This window comes from Schistocerca serialis, chromosome 3, assembly GCF_023864345.2.
Source record: "Schistocerca serialis cubense isolate TAMUIC-IGC-003099 chromosome 3, iqSchSeri2.2, whole genome shotgun sequence".
Classification (NCBI taxonomy): domain Eukaryota; kingdom Metazoa; phylum Arthropoda; class Insecta; order Orthoptera; family Acrididae; genus Schistocerca; species Schistocerca serialis.
Window position 1 is genome coordinate 763,270,123 of NC_064640.1, and position 21,510 is coordinate 763,291,632.

Consider the following 21,510-nt stretch of genomic DNA (forward strand, 5'->3'; position numbering starts at 1 on the left):
TCTCTAAGTCTACAAATGCTAGAAACGTAGGTTTGCCTTTCCTTAATCTTTCTTCTAAGATTAGTCGTAAGGTCAGTATTGCCTCACGTGTTCCAGTGTTTCTACGGAATCCAAACTGATCATCCCCGAGGTTGGCTTCTACTAGTTTTTCCATTCGTCTGTAAAGAATTCGTGTTAGTATTTTGCAGCTGTGACTTATTAAGCTGATAGTTCGGTAATTTTCACATCTGTCAACACCTGTTACAGATATAGGTAACATAAATTACATCAAAATGTCGCCCTCCTTAACAAGAAGAAGAAGATGAAGAAGAAGGAGAAGAAGAAGGAGCCCATTACAGAACCGTTTTGCTATAACTTTATGATAGTTAAACACTGTGATCGAGTGAATTGTCATGGGCAATTACAGAAAGAACTATGTGCAGTGTTAATAGAGGAAGATGTGTAACCGATTTCATTACTATTTGTGTAGTAAATTCATTGAGGTCATCACTGTGAGACATGGTGTCAAGACAAAGCTACCATTTTTCCTACCCGACGAAAAGCAGTATGATTGCAGGGTGCCGGCCGGAATGACCGAGTGGTTCTAGGCGCTACAGTCTGGAACCGTGCGACCACTACGGTCGCAGGTTCGAATCCTGTCTCGGGCATGGATGTGTGTGATGTCCTTGGGTTAGTTAGGTTTAAGTAGTTCTAAGTTCTAGGGGACTGATGACCTCAGAAGTTAAATCCCATAGTGCTCAGCCATTTGAACCATTTTTTTGATTGCAGGGTGAATACTGGGATAAAATCGACAAGGAAGCACTGTAAACAGTTTCGAAGAGATATTAAGAAATCCTGTGACTGTCATATACAGAGTCCGGCAGCGTTAATAGTAGGATATTAAAAACACCATCAGGCAGTAACTGTTATTTATTTATTACCTCTTATATCAAATGGTTCAAATGGCTCTGAGCACTATGTGACTTAACTTCTGAGGTCATCAGTCGCCTAGAACTTAGAACTAATTAAACCTAACTAACCTAAGGACATCACACACAACCATGCCCGAGGCAGGATTCGAACCTGCGACCTTAGCGGTCGCTCGGCTCCAGACTGTAGCGCCTAGAACCGCACGGCCACTCCGGCAGGCCCTCTTATATCAATTAACAGTTAAAGGTATGCCATTTACTAATGTGTAAGTCATTGTTCATTGTGTGGATTACTTTTTGAATATGACTCCTGTCAAATGATGCCCCCTCTGCAAAACATATTCATCTAGGCTGCGTTGGAAGCTTTCCATAACTTGTCGTAACGTATTCCTTCGGACGTCTAAAATTTTGTAACTACGATGTAAATTTCCAGAAATGTTGTGGTTAAAATTTGTTAGTTATCGTAGCAAAACTATAGTTAGAATCAGTAAAAGTAATTATTTTATTGGAAAACTGACAAAGCAAATACGTACTTGGACTTACTCCATAGATGTACATCATCAACTGCTACATAGCCGACGGCAGTTCTGATGCGATCCTTCAACTCAGGAATGGTGGCACAACGTGTTCGGAACAGTTCTTGCTTCAGGTAGCCCCAAAGGAAAAAGTCTGCACATGAAAGATCAGGTGAGCGAGGCAGCCGGTAAATGTCACCAAAACGGGAAATTAATCTACCGAGGAATGTCTGTCGAAAGAAATCCATGCAAATTCTGGCCACCATTCCTGAGTTGAAGGGTCGCATCAGAACTGCCGTCGGCAATGTCCCAGGGAATACGTTACGCCGAGCTATTGAAAGCTTCCAACGCCGCCTAGATGAATGTGTTGTGCAGAGGGAGCATCATTTGACAGGAGTCATATTCAAAAAGTAATCCACGCAATGGACAATGACTTACACATTTAACTATTAATTGATGTAAGAGGTAATAAATAAATAAATAACAGTTACTGCCTGATGGTGTGTTTTTAATATCCTACTATGAACGCTGCCGCACCCTGTATAAAGCGGAATAAGTTGACATTAAAATGAGTCGGTTAGTAGTCCTGACAGTGTTTGCTTGCGAGTACGCGCGCGTCGTTCGTTGAGGTCACGAGTTCTGCTCGGCGTTGTTTAGTAGTAGTGTCCGAGTCGACGTTGATTTGTCGTTCGCCTTCTAAGGCACCGTTGTTCTTCGTAAGTGTCCCGTTCTACCGGGGATTTATAGGCGATAGATGTTGGTATATTTTGTCTGCCAGGCCGGCCGGAGTGGCCGAGCGGTTCTAGGCGCTACAGTCTGGAACCGCGCGATCGCTACGGTCGCAGGTTTGAATCCTGCCTCGGGCATGGATGTGCGTGATGTCCTTAGGTTAATTAGGTTTAAGTAGTTCTAAGTTCTAAGGGACTGATGACCTCAGAAGTTAAGTCCCATAGTGCTCAGAGCCATTTGAACCATTTTTTTTTGCCTGCCAGGGTCCTGACTATGTCAGTTGGACCGAGGCAAAGTATGAATAGGGCCAAGGACAAGAATCCGCAGCTAGGTGACTCTTCCGCCGGCCCTTCGCGGGGCAATGTGACACCGGCCGATCGATGTACATCCCGGCAAGCGCCTGGAGGTTCAAATGATTCAAATGGCTCTGAGCACTATGGGACTTAACTTCTGAGGTCATCAGTTCCCTAGAACTTAGAACTACTTAAACCTAACTAACCTAAAGACATCACACACATCCATGCCCGAGGCAGGATTCGAACCTGCGACCGTAGCGGTTGCGCGGTTCCAGACTGTAGCGCCTAGACCTGCTCGGCCACCCTGGCCGGCGCGCCTGGAGGCGCCGATACTGACGTCACCCAACGGGCTAAGGACCGAGCGCACCTTGTCTCCCGCCACAAGTCACCGGTAACCACTCAAAGTGATACCGATTCTCGTCAGCCCTGTCCACTGCCTCGCATGAGGGTTCGATCTTCCTCCCCGTCATCTGACGAGTCCCATGGCCACCCAGTGATAGACCTCTCACCTAGTGACGATCACGCCATGTCGGCCCCCACTACTGATACAACCGACCATCATGTGGACACTCCGTCTACACCATCTCGTCGGCCCACTGGGCCTTCTGGGGACTCTGACCCTCTTGGTCCCCCCCCCCCCTCCCCGCTCCCCCTCTCCCCACGTTGTCGAAAATCTAAACGGTATTCTGCTCGCGCCCATCACAACGGCCGTGATTCGGATTCAGATGCCTCCACACATGGAGCAGCCGCACCTGTTGGTGTCATGGGCCAGGACATGTGTCCCCTTACGACCCCACTTCTCAGAATCCACCGTCACCACCACCAAAGAAGGGGACTATCCCTCCTATCATGGTTTACAATCCCACGAACTGCCTTAAACTGAACACTGACCTGCAAGCCTTATTGCAAACCAACTGCCGGCAGTTTACCAGAAAGACCATGCCAAGTACCTGCTTGACGCAAAGTGCAATTATCTCCAAGTCCTCAACTTTGTGAAGTCGAGCGCTATGGACTATAGCACTCATCAGGTGAAAAGGTACAGCACCACCCGACATTGAAAATAAGTACAACATACTTCATTATTTTTGTCAGAACAACACATTTTTTTTGTAAAATAACTCAATTTCAATTAATACAGCGAAGCCGAATACCAGTGTGGGAAAGAATGACAATTTATTTATTTAATTGATCACATGTGCACTCCCACAAAGTAAATCCCTACATCCAGTTTGGTGAGATCTGTGAAATGAATGAATGTATGGTCGTCTGCTAACCGCAGATAGTGAATGTGAATATATGATCATCTTTGAGTCGATCCCTTGGCCACCTTTGGTGGGACCAAAGAGATGTAATTTACCAGAGCTTTGAGCGCCTGAAATGTGGCTGACCAATACGATAGCAAGGTGCTTCCCCCACCTCGACAGAGATGGGAGAGAACCTCAGGAACGGCCATGTTTCAGCACTCTGCCGCTGGATCTTGTGCTGTTAAGACCTGTTTTAGTTGTGCTCCGTAATGATGAAAAAGTGGAGACATGGTATGCATGTGGAATATTTAAGAGTAGTTTGAAATATTAATTTCTCTATTTCAGGAACTTTTGTGGGGAGAATTAAATGTCAGGCAGGTAATATTAATGGGATTGTAGGAATCTTCAGAAGTGACCAACGGTCACAATGAAACCACGTGTAGCAATAAGTTGAAATACTTCCATGTGCTTAAGTTAAGCTGAATTACTAGCGTGTGTACAATAAGTCGAAATATTTAAGAAATAGCATGTGTACCATAAGTTGAAATATTTAAGAAATGGCGTGTGCAGGACTTGAAATTAGAGACGAATACTTCCACGTGGTGAGTACTGTGTGAGTCTCAAACTGTGTGTGAGTCTCAAACTGTGTACTGTAAAGAGAAGTACTCGTCCATGGTATCAGTTGAGGATTCACGTGTGTGCTTAACATTAAATTGTGTGATATGATTCCGTGTGACGCTAGATTTAAACTCTGAGAGAGAATCAAGGTGAGTCGGCCGTCTATCCAGCAACGCCACTTGGCTTGCATTGCACAGGAAGACGTGCATATATCTCCAGAGTGCATAGTAGGAAAGTAGAATTATGAAGTGGGACAGTGTCGTGTGAAACTGGGATAAATATTAATTGAAGTGGGAAAGCTGAAAGTGATAATGTTGTGACTATTCTCTGTGTAGTATTTCATGTTGTAGTGTGGTGTATGTCATGTAATTTTGGTATGTGTGGTTTGCATGGGAGAGTAGCGAGGTAGTTTCAAAATATTTGTGGGTTATGCTTGTTCCTTCGGTACCGCTCGGTCTGGAGGGAAGTTTAGTGTTGATGAATGTGTGAGTCGAAGTGTGAGGTATAATAAAAGATCCACCATCCTATCCAGAAAGTGCACTGTAGCGTAAAAAATAATTACGAGACCATAATATAGACTCACCATTGTAAAGCCATGCCCACTGGGCGGAATTTCTCATGTGTTATTGTTGTAGGTTGTAGAATTTGTGTGTTTAGGTTAGAGAAATTATTGGAATAAATAAGATAGTGAAAAGAAAAAGATTGGTAGACTATTCCTTCGAATTGTGTGTTGTCATAATGTCCCGAATTTATAATGTGTGCGCCATTCATATTCAGTGCGGTGGCCACGTGCTGACAAAAGCCGTTAAGTAAAAGACAAAAAGAAAATGTGGTATTGCCAGTGCGTAGTGTACAGTCAGAGTTCTGTAGATTATTGATAGTCAGATGCGTGTTTCCGTTGCGTATTAATCATATGGGAGGATAACTTGTAACTTAAATTGTGAGTACGAGAGTTCATGTTACTCGATAAAATTAAGAATGAATCCACTCGCTTGGCAGACCACTCATCTTGCAGGCCTGACTGCTTGATGCCACAGTATGAGCAAGGCATGTGGGTGCCTCTCACAGGCTTCTGGCGATAGAACAAGAAAAATTGTCATCAAAGACCTTCCCTGTGAAGTTACAGAAACAGACGCTACGTTAACACGTGTTTCAACAGGAATTTCTCAGGTTTCAAGTGTGACAGGGATCCAACCGTCTCATGCTTGCAGGACGCAAATGGACATCTCCACATGGCTCAGCAGCTCATGGTCGCGTCGTCGCTTTGTGGGGGCCACCAGTTCACCCCGACTACTGGCAGCGAGTGCAGTGGTGTTCTATGCAGTCCAGTGGACAGTGCATGCTTCGTGATAAAAAGATTTCCACCAGTGTAATTACTTTTGTAGGTGTTTCATGATGGATTTCCTTGTGCGAAATGAATGAAAAAAACGATCGATTTTATTACTTCGTACAAGACCTGCATCTTTTCAAACAACAGAGAATGATGAGCATGAGAAATCCAAACACTGCAAACTGATTTTTTTATAATAAATGAACGATATACCCTTGAATTTCCCTTCAAGAGATCCTTTTTCTCCACCACAAAGCTGCCAGTTTCCTGGCAGGGGAGGGGAGGGTTAGAGGGGGAGATGAAGGGACGGGGGTTTATCAGAGGGGGAGGGTTAACTAGCTGATCAATTTAATTATGTAGTCAATGAAATTGATAAGAATGAGGTGGGGGCTATTCAAATAACTCAGACCTGAAAGTGTACCTGTATCAGCGAGGGGGAGGGAGTGGGTTGGAGGTTTCCTGAGGGGCTGGGGGAGGAGGGGGAGAGGAGCGGTCAATAGCTTAAGGACCTGTCAATCAAAAGGAAGGATCTTAGCAGAACAATAGGTGAATGATCTGTCAATCAAAGGAGACCAATGTCTTTGCCCCTGAATGCTCAAAATGGTTCAAATGGCTCTAAGAACTATGGGACTTAACATCTGAGGTCATCAGTCCCCTAGACTTAGAACTACTTAAACCTAAGTAACCTAAGGACATCACACACATCCAAGCCCGAGGCAGGATTCGAACCTGCGACCGTAGCAGCAGCGTGGTTCCAGAATGAAGCGCCTAGAACCGCTCAGCCACAACGGCTGGCCCCCTGAGTTCAAAATGGCTCTGAGCACTATGAGACTCAACTGCTGTGGTCATAAGTCCCCTAGAACTTAGAACTGCTTAAACCTAACTAACCTAAGGACATCACACACATCCATGCCCGAGGCAGGATTCGAACCTGCGACCGTAGCGGTCGTGCGGTTCCAGACTGTAGCGCCTTTAACCGCTCGGCCACTCCGGCCGGCGTCCCCTGAGTGAATACCTGCCCTTGATGTAGGCAACCCACACTAAAAAAAGGCGCTGATTCTCTCTTTGTCCTACTACTGAACGACAGTGAAACTAGCACTGGGAAATAAGTGTTGGACGTCCATGATTCTTCATAGAACGTAGGATTTGGAGGCTTGCCCGCTCTGTAAAGCAGGATAGGTGGCGATCTGTGGCATCTCTGCCAAAGGAGCGCAATGCTGGTGCACACATAAGTGTTTTGGACTACACCATTCATCATTTATTGCTGAACATGCGGCTCCACAGCAGACGACTCCTACAAGTTATTTTGTTGGCCCAGTGACATCGTCTATTATGATTGCAGTGGCGACAGGATCGTCGATCAATGAGCGTGGATCAATGGAAACGTGTTGTCTCGTCTGGTGAATCACGTTTTAGTTGCACCAGGTCGATGGTCGTCTCCACAACCGCCGTCATCCACGGGAATTGCAGTTCGAAATGTGCACCATAGCAAGGCCACAGGCTGGTGGGAGCAGTATTATGCTATGGGAGACCTTCTGCTGCACTTGCGTGGGATCTTTGGAAGTAATCGAAGACATGGCTAACATCTGTGGACCACATGCGCCTCTGCATGTTAGATGTCTTCCCCACTGGCGATGTCATCTTTCAGCAGGATAACTGCCCGTGTATCAAAGCCAGAACTTTGCTACAGTGGTTCGAGGAGCATGGTAGTGTACTGACGTTGAAGTCTTTGCCACGAATTTCGCTTGCTGTGAATCCAGTGGAACCCATTTGGGTCACTATCAAGCGTCATCGCCGCGTACACAAATCAGCGGCCCATTGCTTCAGGACCTGTGCTTGGATATCTGGTGCGGCATACCTCCACAAACGAACCAACGATCTATCGAATCTATAATATACAAAATCGGCGACTATAGCATTGCAAAGATGGACCAATGAATTATTAAGCAAGTGGTCGCAATATTTTCGCTCATCAGTGTGTAATAGCCAAATAAATGACGAAGACATTGAGTCACACGTTTCGAACGACACTACGATATAAAAATATTTTATTTGGAATGCGATTTGGGAGTGAAGTTAAAGTGGAATCACAACGAATTATTTGACAAAAACTACAGTGGAATTAATGCTTTCTCAGTTACTGCTGAAGAAGATTTTGAGGCCGAGGGGTTCTAGGCGCTACAGTCTGGAACCGCGCGACCACTACGGTCGCAGGTTCAAATCCTGTCTGGGGCATGGATGTGTGTGATGTCCTTAGGTTAGTTAGGTTTAAGTAGTTCTAAGTTCTAGGGGACTGATGACGTCAGAAGTTAAGTCCCATAGTGCTCAGAGCCATTTGAACCATTTTGGAAGATTGTGAGGTGAAAGCTATACATCGAAGTCATGTTGTTGTTGTTGTGGTCTTCAGTCCAAAGACTGGTTTGATGCAGCTCTCCATGCTACTCTATCCTATGCAAGCTTCTTCATCTCCCAGTAATTACTGCAACCTACATCCTTCTGTATCTGTTTAGTGTATTCATCTCTTGGTCTCCCTCTACGATTTTTACCCTCCACGCTGCCCTCCAATGCTAAATTTGTGATCCCTTGATGCCTCAGAACATGTCCTACCAACCGGTCCCTTCTTCTTGTCAAGATGTGTCACAAACACCTCTTCTACCCAATTTTATTCAATACCTCCTCATTAGTTATGTGATCTACCCATCTTATCTTCAGCATTCTTCTGTAGCACCACATTTAAAAAGCTTCTGTTCTCTTCTTGTACAAGCTATTTATCGTCCATGTTTCACTGCCATACATGGCTACACTCCATACAAATACTTTCAGAAACGACTTCCTGACACTTAAATCTATACTCGATGTTAACAAATTTCTCTTCTTCAGAAACGCTTTCCTTGCCATTGCCAGTCTACATTTTATATCCTCTCTACTTCGACCATCATTAGTTATTTTGCTCCCCAAATAGTAAAACTCCTTCACTACTTTAAGTGTCTCATTTCCTAATCTAGTTCCCTCAGCACCACCCGAGATAACTCGACTACATTCCATTATCCTCGTTTTGCTTTTGTTGATGTTCATCTTATATCCTCCTTTCAACACAATGTCCATTCCGATCAGCTGCTCTTCCAAGTCCTTTGCTGTCTCTGACAGAATTACAATGTCATCGGCGAACTTCAAAGTTTTTATTTCTTCTCCATCGATTTTAATACCTACTCTGAATTTTTCTTTTGTTTCCTTTACTGCTTGCTCAATATACAGATTTAATAACATCGAGGAGAGGCTACAACCCTGTTTCACTCCCTTCCCAACCACTGCTTCCCCTTCATGCTCCTCGACTCTTATAACTGCCATCTGGTTTCTGTACAAATTGTAAATAGCCTTTCGCTCTCTGTATTTTATCCCTGCCACCTTTAGAATTTGAAAGAGAGTATTCCAGTCAACATTGTCAAAAGCTTTCTCTAAGTCTAGAAATGCTAGAAACGTAGGTTTGCCTTTCCTTAATCTTTCTTCTAAGATAAATCGTAAGGTCAGTATTGCCTCACGTGTTCCAATATTTCTACGGAATCCAAATTGATCTTCCTCGAGGTCGGCTTCTACCAGTTTTTCCATTCGTCTGTAAAGAATTCGTGTTTGTATTTTGCAGCTGTGACTTATTAAACTAATAGTTCGGTAATTTTCACATCTGTCAACACCTGCTTTCTTTGGGATTGGAATTATTATATTCTTCTTGAAGTCTCAGGTCATTTCGCCTGTCTCATATATCTTGCTCACCAGATGGAAGAATTTTGTCATGGCTGGCTCCCCCAAGGCTACCAGAAGTTCTAATGGAATGTTGTCTACTCCCATGGCCTTGTTTCGACTCAGGACTTTCAGTGCTCTGTCAAACTCTTCACGCAGTATCATATCTCCCATTTCATCTTCATCTACATCCTCTTGCATTTCCATAATACTGTCCTCAAGTACATCACCCTCGTATAGACCCTCTATATACTCCTTCCACCTTTCTGCTTTCCCTTCTTTGCTTAGAACTAGGTTTCCACCTGAGCTCTTGATATTCATACAAGTGGTTCTATTCTCTGCAAAGGTCTCTTTAACTTTCCTGTAGGCAGTATGTATCTTACCCCTAATGAGATAAGCCTCTACATCCTTCATTTATCCTCTAGCCATTCCTGCTTAGCCATTTTGCACTTCCTGTCGATCTCATTTTTGAGACGTTTGTATTCCTTTTTGCCTGCTTCAATTACGGCATTTTTATATTTTCTCCTTTCATAAATTAAATTCAATATTTCTTCTGTTACCCAAGGATTTCTACTAGCCCTCGTCTTTTTACCTACTTCATCCTCTGCTGCGTTCACTACTTCATCCCTCAAAGCTACCCATTCTTCTTCTGCTGTACTTCTTTCCCCCATTTCTGTCAATTGTTCCCTTTTGCTCTCCCTTAAACCTCTGGTTTAATCCGTTTATCCAGGTCCCATCTCCTTAAATTCCCACCTTTTTTGCAGTTTCTTCAGTGTTAATCTACAGTTCATAACCAATAGACTGTGGTCAGAGTCCACATCTGCCCCTGGAAATGTCTTACAATTTAAAACCTGGTTCCTAAATCTATGTGATGCCTTATAGTATCTCCAGGATTCTTCCATGTATACAACCTTCTTTTATGATTCTTGAACCAAGTGTTAGCTATGATTAAGTTATGCTCTGTGCAAAATTCTACCAGATGGCTTCCTCTTTCATTTCTTTCCCCCAATCCATATTCACCTACTATGTTTCCATCTCTCCCTTTTCCTACTCTGGAATTACAGTCACCCATGACTATTAAATTTTCGTCTCCCTTCACTACCTGAATAATTTCTTTTATCACATCATACATTTCATCAATTTCTTCATCATCTGCAGAGCTAGTTGGCATATAAACTTGTACTACTGTAGTAGGCGTGGGCTTCGTGTCTATCTTGGCCACAATAATGCGTTCACTATGCTGTTTGTAGTAGCTTAGCCGCACTCCTATTTTGTTATTCATTATTAAACTTGCTCCTGCATTACCCCTATTTGATTTGGTATTTATAACCCTATATTCACCTGACCAAAAGTCTTGTTCCTCCTGCCACCGAACTTCACTAATTCCCACTAAATCTAACTTTAACCTATCTATTTCCCTTTTTAAATTTTCTAACCTACCTGCCAGATTAAGGGATCTTACATTCCACGCTACGATCCGTAGAACGCCAGTTTTCTTTCTCCTGATAACGACGTCCTCTTGAGTAGTCCTCGCCCGGAGATCCGAATGGGGGACTATTTTACCTCCGGAATATTTTACCCAAGAGGACGCCATCATCATTTAACCATACAGTAAAGCTGCATGCCCTCGGGAAAAATTACGGCTGTAGTTTCCCCTTGCTTTCAGTCGTTCGCAGTACCAGCACAGCAAGGCCGTTTTGGTTAGTGTTACAAGGCCAGGTTAGTCAATCATCCAGACTGTTGCCGATGCAACTACTGAAAAGGCTGCTGCCCCTCTTCAGGAACCACACGTTTGTCTGGCCTTTCAGTAGATACCCCTCCAATGTGGTTGCACCTACGGTACGGCTATCTGTATCGCTGAGGCACGCAAGCCTTCCCACCAACGGCAAGGTCCATGGTTCATGGGGGGAGGTCGAAGTCATGATTAAAAGTGAACTCAGAAGTGTTTTGCATGTGTAGAACGTATTTTCTTTAGTGTCATAATGGTAAATCTCCGTAAATCAAATAAAATTTGCGATAAGACATTTAAAATAAAAAGTTATTGTGATAACAAATTTAAAAGAAACGAAAAGTACGAGTACATTTGTTTAATATATGAAAAAGAATTGGAGCAATAAATAGCATTGGATTTTATCTATTATACCTAATACTTTTTTGTTAGCAGATGAAGAAAAAAGTTTTTATTCTCGTAAGTGACTAATGTTTCGAGTAATATTTGTTACTCACTAATAACAAACAATAATTTTTATCTGTATTCGTTATTCGTCATTCACAGAAATTTTGCCCAAGTCTGGTGCAACGCAAAGAGCATCGCCCATGCGCACACTGAAGATTCGCAGCGTATGTGCAAGTGAATGCAGGCGCATGAAATCCGCGTGCCTGAGGACAAGTGCTCACGCAGCTGTGCCAGTCATTAGCATAGGTAATCTTCGGAAACTTTCTCTAACGCTCGCGAAGTTTATTCGCGCTCTCACTAGCATACCTTAGACGCGTGCAGGCCATTCGGATAGGTCACACGTTTGCGGGGTTCTAGCTGGCAGTGCTCTTGGCAGCTCTCGACGGCGAAGTTCAAACGGCTGCCACAGCACAGCGGCAATAATGTGATGTCATAGAAACATTAACAAAATCGCGCTGCACGATTGGTCGTGGCAGACAAGCGAAGCAGCCGCGCTAAACAGACTTTAGCTGTCAAGGACCTTCTCTTTCCGTATGCGCTGTAATGTGGCATCCTTAGCGGACATTTGTTTCCTCTGAATTCTGTGAATTTGCTGTACGGGGACTACGGTATTGCTACTGCGGCCATCTACTGCATGTTACTTTTTAGTTAAACTTAGTTTTTCCTGTGTCTTTTATAATCTGCTCTGTGTAGCTAGAAAACAGTTTATGATCTCTCACATTGGCGGTTACGTAGAGACCGGTGGAAGAAACAGGCGATTTAACAGGACGACGACGGTGGAGTTCATAACTAATGAAAAACAAGTCCACATCGTAGCAATGAGTATACCAGTCCAGGGACCAGTCTAAATCACAAACATAATGCAGGAAAGGTCAAAACTTGACTCTCCAACGGTGCTTAACTAAAGGCTTTAAAGACTATAAAGATACTGGCTAAAAAAGCCAGACCGCGGTATTTACCGGCATACTTTCGTCAGTGGCCCTCTCCACACGGCATGCTGGCGGCAGCGGCGGCGGAATCTCTTCACACGGGAGCAAGCTGCGGCCGGAATGCGTAGCCCTGGTATCTCTGACATGTTCACCCTATCAATACACAGGCTGGGCGGGGGATCCGAATCACCCTCGGAGAGTAAATTGAATGTCTGTTTCAGCCACAGCTCAATACTAAAATCAGCATTTAACCTGTAACACAGGTATTCTCAGAGAACGCTTGATTTATAAACTGTGGTGTATGAAAACCTGAACACATTGTTTTACACGTTACAGTTTAGTCCTAATTTTCCAATAGAGGTATTATCCGAGCGTGCTTGATATACATGGAGTGCTGCGTCTGACAAGTCTGTGGCTGAAATGGAAAATGACATAAAAATGTAATATACAGTAAAAACTCGATTAACCGTCACTCTTTAAACCGTCAGTTTCTGTTAACCGTCACTGCTGTAACAGCATCATAGTACTGTAATAACAGAATGCTCTAAGGTGCAGTGACGCGTTCGCTTGGTTTATTTACTCTATTTTAGTGGGAACTGAACGTACCCGCCCGCCGTAGAATGGTACATAAAATATGACTTTCAGTTGACGTGCTAACACACCTCCCCCTTTTCTTGTCTTTGTCTCACTTGTGAGTCAACAATCACCACTGGATCGGTTTCCAGTTGTGGCGAGAAGACTGTAATTGTCGCAGTGTATCTAGCGGTCTGTGCCGTGTGACGTGTTTTCCACTTGAATAAGCTTTATTGACTAATATTTTACATTACCGTATTTAGTGCAGATGTGTGTGATACAGTGACTTGATAAAATGTCTGAAAAACGTAAACGTGTTGTTTTAGGACTTAATCAAAAACTTGAAATTAAAAAACGCTTAAGAAAGGGCGAAACTGCGACAAGTGTAGCGCTGATTTATGGTATTGGAAGAACAACAGTTAACGATATAAAACGTGATGCTGATAAAATAGAACAACATGTGTCAACAATGCAGAGCATGGATGGAGATGAGTGAACAAGAAAGACAATGAAACCTGCAAAATATGATGAATTGGACACTGCAATGTACCGATGGTTTATACAAGCAAGAAGTCAGGGGATTCCACTTTCAGGGCTTATAATAACGGCCAAGGCTGTTGAAATTAACAACAAACTTGATGGTGACTCGTCTTTTAAAGCAAGTATCTGATGGCTCGACAAGTTTAAATTTCGTCATGGCATTCGCCAACTTGATATCAGTGGAGAAAAACTCAGCCGGCCGAAGTGGCTGCGCGGTTCTAGCGCTGCAGTCTGGAACCGCGAGACCGCTACGGTCGCAGGTTCGAATCCTGCCTCGGGCATGGATGTGTGTAATGTCCTTAGGTTAGTTAGGTTTAACTAGTTCTAAGTTCTAGGGAACTAATGACCTCAGCAGTTGAGTCCCATAGTGCTCAGAGCCATTTGAAAAACTCAGCGCGGATAGCTCTGTAATTTCTGAGTTCCGGGAACAATTTAAAGAAAAAATGGCTGAATTGAATCTTGTTAGGGAGCAAGTTTACAGTTGTGATGAAACTGGGCTTCATTGGAAGGCTTTACCACAAAAGACATTAGCATCACTCTCTGAAAAAGCTGCTCCAGGTTTCAAAGTACAAAAATGTAATAAATAGTTTTATTTGCTATTACAATCGTGTTTAATTTGTTTTCGCTCCGAAATGTTATTATATTACTGTGAGAGTGATATGCGTCTATACATAAAAATACTGATTGAGGTTATGTTTTGGAGGAATACAGTGTTTCTGTTATCCGTCTATTCGCTCAACCGTCACGAGCACGGTCCCGAAGATGACGGTTAATCGAGTTTCCACTGTAAAGGCAAATACAATAAACATAAGTATAATGCAAACAGTAGCAATAACCTATTCTACATATTCGAAATCCACAGTATTTTCTACTAGTGTATTTGCAGAAGAAATAAAAAAAAACTTCTACTGCGGATGCCACAGCTGTGATGAAACATGTTTGGGTAAAGATAAACATTTAATTATCCTGGAGGCTGCGCTGCATCTTATTCTTTATATAAAATATTTGTCGTAAGTTTGGTTGTTCATTATTGGTGGTATGAAATAAACTACTTGCGTGCCCTTCGAAACAAGTTACTTTTCTGGTAGTTGTAAAGATGCTATTGCTTATGCAGGACAATACAGGTTATGGAATGAGGCTGCTATATAAAAAAAAGTGTGACGAGGCGAAACTGAGTTTGTGGTGAGCATTATTTCGTTAGTGACTTTTCAGGGTTCGAGCGAGACTGTGCATTATGAGACCAGTGTTATGATTCGGTGCGGGAAGCAGCTGTAAACGGCGGATGAACTAAAATAACCATGAGGATCAGGCCGTACAATAGCGGACGCTCAAAGCTCCATGCCGTCCGCCCATTCGTCGTCGCTCAGCTCCTGGACCTTATGGCTCGCCATCGCTGTGTCATCACTACATATTCACAGGTACTCCACAGTGCGTAGTGGAGAATACATTGTACCTGTATTAGTCACTCCCAGCAGTAGGCTACTTGGGTATGTACAGAGAGAAAATTGACTGTACGCATCCACATGCTTCCTAATCTCTTACCTTGCGAGGGATAGTCATGAAGTTTTAATTATCATCTTGGAGAAAAAGAAAAAAAAAAGCTGCCACCATGAGCTTTGGTGATGGTGTTAGTCCTTCCCTACGTATTCACCCTTCAGTGCAACATATTTTTCCCAACGATTGATGACTTGGTCATAGAAGTCGGAATTTTCATTATCAGCAAACGTTTCACCTCGAAAATACCTCTACATCAATCTAGAAATGCCTGCTGCGTTAGGAGAAAACGGGGCTCAGACAAAATGTGATAGCCCACAGAAGCACGTGTGACTGTGTCCTGTGCTGAACGAGCTGCTGCTGCAGCCTTGTCGTGGAGAAGAGAAAACTTCCTTGGACAGTTTCCCGCGACTCTCCGAATTGACACCCTGCTATAACGTCGTAGTGAGACGTCGGTAGCACGCTTCTGTGACGGTTCGTCCCTCACGAGTATATTCCGTTAGAACCACATCATGACAGTTAAAAGAAAAAAAAGGTTACCTTGCATGATGATGGTTGCGTCTTCGTCTTTCAAACTGTCGTGCGAGATGTCTGAGGTTACTGTTAATATTGTCTACCAGGTAATTAATATAAAATATGAACAGCAAAGAGTCCAACACATTTTAATTAATTCAACTATGTCTTCTCAGTTAAACAGTGTATATTGTATTAGCTAAACGGAACACTTTTTGCCTTGTTTCACAAGCTTTATTAGTAGGGGAAGTTGGGATATAATCGGGTACGGGAGTGCAACCGGGAAACCTCATATTTTTCTTTACGAATTGGTAACATTGTTTTTTGACCGGTAAACTATGAAGACAGCGGCAACTCCAGTAACGCCATGAAACTCAGTAGTGTCAGACGCGTTGTTGTTGAGCAAAATAATTTTTATGGATTTTTGTGGTTGTGTACCTCACTTTGTGATATTTTGTGTTCATTAAGGAATTTATACCTTCGTATTACAAGCTGAAACTAGTAATACAATGAATAATACTTTTAACTGGCTTTATGAATACATGCTATGTTAAAAGGTTCATCAACTTCTTTCTTATACAGAAGGAACTTTACGTACAAAGTACAGTTGAGGTAAAACCGGCTAGGAGCAATGGGAATTACTTGATATTACCCCATGACTTCGTTACATATAACTTAAATGTGCAATGTAAGGCCGGCCGCAGTGGTCGTGCGGTTCTAGGCGCTCCAGTCCGGAGCCGCGCTGCTGCTACGGTCGCAGGTTCGAATCCTGCCTCGGGCATGGATGTGTATGATGTCCTTAGGTTGGTTAGGTTTAAGTAGCTCTAGGTTCCAGGGGACTGATGACCTCAGATGTTAAGTCCCATAGTGCTCAGAGCCATTTGAACCATTTTAGATTATTTTTGTCACTAATCGTTTGATTAATTATCCTTTACTGAAGAGGTATATTTTCATTTGAGATGGGACCATTAAGCGCTTTATACGGTCAGGAAATTAAGGCAAGGTTTAACAGTCATCTGAGAAGAGCAGCAACCCAGTACCAAATAGTTCCGTTGTTCGGACATGCGTGTAGTAGAACAGGAACAATGCAAAATGACCCGCCTGGGTTTAAAAAGACTGGTATTTTACGTTTAATGCAAATGTATTTGGCGAAGAAGAATTGGCACCATCAGATACAACAGAAAGAATTAATGCCAGACCTCCAGAACACAATAGAGTCAGTTACTGCTTCTTCTCTATAGCCTGCTCCGTCGACGGATGTGCAAACACTGTCTTTATTCACTGTGTTAGCAAAGAGTAAAGCCAGCTCCTTGTTACGAGAGACTATCATTAGTCACACGAAGAGGAAAATGCTCCGTGATCATGGAGTTTACGTACAGAAATGAACTTAGTGCAACAGAAGCATCTTCCTGGCAAGTGAAAAAAATGTTGAAGGACACCGGTAGACCATAAAGAAATACTCAGAAGAGTCTGAAGACTATTGAGGCAAACAGCTCTTCTAAAGAAGAGAATGAAACGCCTTGTCTTTTTTCAAAGAGACCTACTCGTCAACAAGAAAATCAGATGATTGGGTGAAGTGTTTAAAGCGTGAGAAGCGGTCCCATGAGGATTGTACAGGGTAGATTGAAGGTGACTTGCTTGAGTACCGGTGGGCCTCACGCCTCACACGGAAAATATAACACTGCCCGTTTGTACCCCACAGAGAACCTGTTTTTACACCAAGGTATGGCGTATAACCATGTATTGCACAGTGCTGAATTATATTAAACATAATAAGTCCTCATAGTTCATATATGTTATTCATGCCTTGTTTACCCATTGCTGTAGTAAACTTGAAGTCCCAACAAGGAAAACTGTCATTGTTATGTAGCTTTCTCCTTAGCCAGCCAATTATACCCCAACTTCCACTACTATACGACCTAGTTCAGGTTATAAGCCCATTTTCTAGTACACAACTGATCCCAAAGATGGCAACCCAGCAAATAAACACGTAAATTTCTTAATCTATCGATTCTAGACTTAAAGTATATGTTGACAGTTTTGGCACACTACACTGGGGCCTGCCTGAACATACGTCTACATCGTCCGTCCAAAAACTTCGGAGACTTATTTTATTCCTGGCATTTAAGGGACGTGGGTGCAGTAATTACTGTGTCATCTTGAACTGACAACTGTAAACAATAGATGTGCATTCGACAAGGCAGTTGTGAGCAGGTAGTGTTAAGTAGTGGACGTGCGGTCATAGTATATCAACGTTGTCGTGTCCCAAACCACAATGGAACGAGGAACTGAGAATGTCTAAATCAAGTTATAGTTGGTGGGGACTTCAACCTTCCATCGATATGTTGGCAAAAATACTTGTTCAAAACCGGTGGTAGGCAGAAAACATCTTCCGAGATTGTCCTAAATGCTTTCTCCGAAAATTATTTCTAGCAGTTAGTCCACGAACCCACGCGAATTGTAAATGGTTGCGAAAACACACTTGACCTCTTAGCCACAAACAATCCAGAGCTAATAGAGAGCATCATGACTGATACAGGGATTAGTGATCACAAGGTCGTTGTAGCTAGGCTCAATACCGTTTCTTCCAAATCCACCAGAAACAAACGCAAAATAATATTATTTAAAAAAGAGGATAAAGTGACACTAGAAGCCTTCCTAAGAGACAATCTCCATTCCTTCCGAACTGACTATGCAAATGTAGACGAGATGTGGCTCAAATTCAAGGGCATAGTAGCAACAGCAATTGACAGATTCATACCTCATAAATTGGTAAGAGATGGAACTGATCCCCCATGATACACAAAACACGTCCGAACGCTGTTGCAGAGGCAACGGAAAAAGCATGCGAAGTTCAGAAGAACGCGAAATCCCGAAGATTGGCTAAAATTTACAGACGCGCGAAATTTGGCACGGACTTCAATGCGAGATGCCCTTAATAGGTTCCACAACGAAATATTGTCTCGAAGTTTGGTAGAAAATCCGAAGAAATTCTGGTCATATGTAAAGTACACTAGCGGCAAGACGCAATGAATACCTTCGCTGCGCAGTGCCGATGGTACTGTTACCGACGACTGTGCCGCTAAAGCGGAGTTATTGAACGCAGTTTTCCGAAATTCCTTCACCAGGGAAGACGAATGGAATATTCCAGAATTTGAAACACGAACAGCTGCTAGCATGAGTTTCTTGGAAGTAGATACCTTAGGGGTTGCGAAGCAACTCAAATCGCTTGATACGGGCAAGTCTTCAGGTCCAGATTGTATACCGATTAGGCTCCTTTCAGATTACGCTGATACAATAGCTCCCTACTTAGCAATCATATACAACCGCTCGCTCACCGATGGATCTGTACCTACAGATTGGAAAATTGCGCAGGTCCCACCAGTGTTTAAGAAGGGTAGTAGGAGTAATCCATCGAACTACAGACCTATATCATTGACGTCGGTTTGCAGTAGGGTTTTGGAGCATATACTGTATTCAAACATTATGAATCACCTCGAAGGGAACGATCTATTGATACGTAATCAGCATGGTTTCAGAAAACATCGTTCTTGTGCAACGCACGAAGTAATAGCCGCTATCGACAGGGGATCTCAAGTTGATTCCGTGTTTCTAGATTTCCGGAAAGCTTTTGACACCGTTCCTCACAAGCGACTTCTAATCAAGCTGCGGGCCTATGGGGTATCGTCTCAGTTGTGCGACTGGATTCGTGATTTCCTGTCAGGAAGGCCGCAGTTCGTAGCAATAGACGGAAAATCATCGAGTAAAACTGAAGTGATATCAGGTGTTCCCCAGGGAAGCGTCCTGGGACCTCTGCTGTTCCTGATCTATATAAATGACCTGGGTGACAATCTGAGCAGTTATCTTAGGTTGTTCGCAGATGATGCTGTAATTTACCGTCTAGTAAGGTCATCCGAAGACCAGTATCAGTTGCAAAGCGATTTAGAAAAGATTGCTTTATGGCGTGGCGGGTGGCAGTTGACGCTAAATAACGAAAAGTGTGAGGTGATCCACATGAGTTCCAAAAGAAATCTGTTGGAATTCGATTACTCGATAAATAGTACAATTCTCAAGACTGTCAATTCAACTAAGTACCTGGGTGTAAAAATTACGAACAACTTCAGTTGGAAAGACCACATAGATAATATTGTGGGGAAGGCGAGCCAAAGGTTACATTTCATTGGCAGGACACTTAGAAAATGCAACAAGTCCACTAAAGAGACAGATTACAATACACTCGTTCGTCCTCTATTAGAATATTGCTGCGCGGTGTGGGATCCTTACCAGGTGGGATTGACGGAGGACATCGAAAGGGTGCAAAAAAGTGCAGCTCGTTTTGTATTATCACGTAATAGGGAAGAGAGTGTGGCAGATATGATACGCGAGTTGGGATGGAAGTCATTAAAGCAAAAATCTATTTACGAAATTTCAGTCACCAACTTTCTCTTTCGAATGCGAAAATATTTTGTTGAGCCCAGCCTACATAGGTAGGAACGATCATCAAAATAAAATAAGAGACATCAGAGCTCGAACAGAAAGGTTTAGGTGTTCGTTTTTCCCGCACGCTGTTCGGGAGTGGAATGGTAGAGAGATAGTATGATTGTGGTTCGGTGAACCCTCTGCCAAGCACTTAAATGTGAATTGCAGAGTAATCATGTAGGTGTAGATGTAGATGTAGAAGTGTTAGAGACATTCTACAGGATATGTTTAGAAGAGAAAACTGGGTGCTTGGACATTCCGCACGCCCTGCTTCACGGACAGAAACGAAGACAACGGACACCCACCTCGGGTTAATTGAAATGAAAAACGTGGACAGTTCTTTTCTGAAAAAATCATCACAGGTGACTAGACTTGATGTCATCAGTACGAACCTACTGTAAAACGACTACATGCAGAATGAGTCTCTGATGGTTCGCCAAGACCGAGGAAGGTGTGAATGTGACGCGAAAGTTGAACAAGATCTGAAAGAAGAACAGTTTCACAAGGCTGTATGAACGTTATGCACGTTGTATTCAACGTAGGACACCTGAAGCATTAAAACCACCATATTTATGTTCTTCTGTTTTTATTACCCCAGAAACTTTTCGGACTGACGCGCTACATCTATCGATGATTCTCCACCCAAGATGACGTGCTGCGTTCTCCCTACCAAGAAATCATCAGTCCGGTCACAAATTTCGTTATATACCGTATATGATCGTACCTTTGCTAATATGCTTTCGTGTAGCAGTGAGTCAAACGCTTTTCAGTATTCAAAAACATACTGCATCTACCTGACTGCTTTGATCCACGGCTTTCAGGAAGCCAGGTGAGAAAAGCACAATTTGTGTTTCGCATGACCGACGTTTTCGGAATCTGTGCTGGTTAGCACCGATTCTGCCCGAGATACCACATTACCTTTATGCTCTAATTCATGGAGATAGTATCATCAGTGCTGTCAGGCAAATCATTAAATGTTGTTTCCTCCAATTTACTTTATAATAGTATATTTTAGGTATATAGGACATGCATTGGAATTCTTCAGTATCTCCAAATGTCGAAAATAAAGCATAGTTAAGTAAAAGAGAGCATATTACGTCAAAATGATGGTAGAAGGCTCACAGGACAAGGAAGGTATTTCATAAAACATTTGGAATACAACAATATCTGAAATACATCACTCGAAATATACATCTTAAAAATCCGTAGCCAAATCAGAAATTCTCTTCTATAATAACAACACAGAGAAGGGTAGCGGCGAGTGTGAGTAGTTCCACAGTCCTACTGATAGTCTCCCCCAATTCTGGGAAAGAGTTGTGCGTCTCTCCTAGAGACGCTGAGCGAAGCTGGCAGGCTGCCATCAGTCTACCCAAAGCATTCTGGACATGTTCTATATGATTTAGAGCCCGAGACCTCACTAGATAGTCCATC